Source organism: Zootoca vivipara, chromosome 7, assembly GCF_965207765.1.
Source record: "Zootoca vivipara chromosome 7, rZooViv2.hap1.1, whole genome shotgun sequence".
Taxonomy (NCBI): domain Eukaryota; kingdom Metazoa; phylum Chordata; class Lepidosauria; order Squamata; family Lacertidae; genus Zootoca; species Zootoca vivipara.
Window position 1 is genome coordinate 87,357,197 of NC_142590.1, and position 1,060 is coordinate 87,358,256.

Genomic DNA, 1,060 nt, shown 5'->3' on the forward strand with positions numbered 1-1,060 from the left:
TGCTTATTATTATTATTATTATTATTATTATTATTATTATTATGTGGGGGGAGGTATTTGTATTTTAATAGGATGTGGGGATTTTGGTGCGTTGTAGGTTGTGTGCTGTATTACATAAGCAAAGAAATGAGGACATAGCCCCTAGTGGAGAGCTTGCTAGTGGTTCGCACAAAGGATAAAATGCAGTTGCAAGATTGTTTTATAGATAATGCACAGTGAGGCCATTTAGATTTCCTGCTAGCTCTCACTTTCTTCCAAGGTCTGTGGGGCAGTAGCCTCAGGAATTTGAAAGAGGAATGTGGATCCATAGAGTGTCTTATTAGAGTCCCTTTAACCAGAGGAGCATGAAAGCTCTGAGCCTTCAGCATAAAATAGTGTCCTGGGCTTCTTGGGAGGGAGCCGTTTGACACTTCTCCCCCAGTCCAGATCAAGGTTCAGTTGGAAAACGTGTTGGGGTAGGATTTTGTAAAATCCTGAGTTCTCTACCTTTTCTCTCTACAGGATTGCCTGTTTATATATTTCACTGGTGTTTACATGAACTGAGAATGTTGAAAGAACTGAATGTTAGTCCTTAACTCACCTCTTTGTGCCTTAAGTCTGCAATTGTTGGAAGGAGCAAAAATCTGGGCATCCTGGAGGTCAGCCTCAGGGATGGCTTCGGCCCATGTTTCTGACACCAGCGGTGGCAAGAATTCTGCAGGCAGCGCTCCGTCTGAAAAACTTAATATGGGGGTGCCCTTCTGCAGCCTGGGTGGCATTTGCTCAGAGTGAACCCCCTGAAATAACTAAGCTAGGCCCATTAATTTTATTAGGCCTTCTCTGAGTAAAACTTGGTGGAATACTACCCTGTGAGGCTGATCCCAAGACTCCTCTTTGAATGTTGCAGGAGCTAGCAGGCAAGCAAAGTTTGAATTTCTCAGAGATCTCTGTGTAGCTGTTAAATGCCAAAGTTAATGTTATGGTTAATGCCGCCCATTTCTTAGTAACATCTGGTGCAGGTGTGGGGAGCCTTTGGTCCTTGAGATGTTGATTAACTACAAGTCCCATCATCCCCAATGGC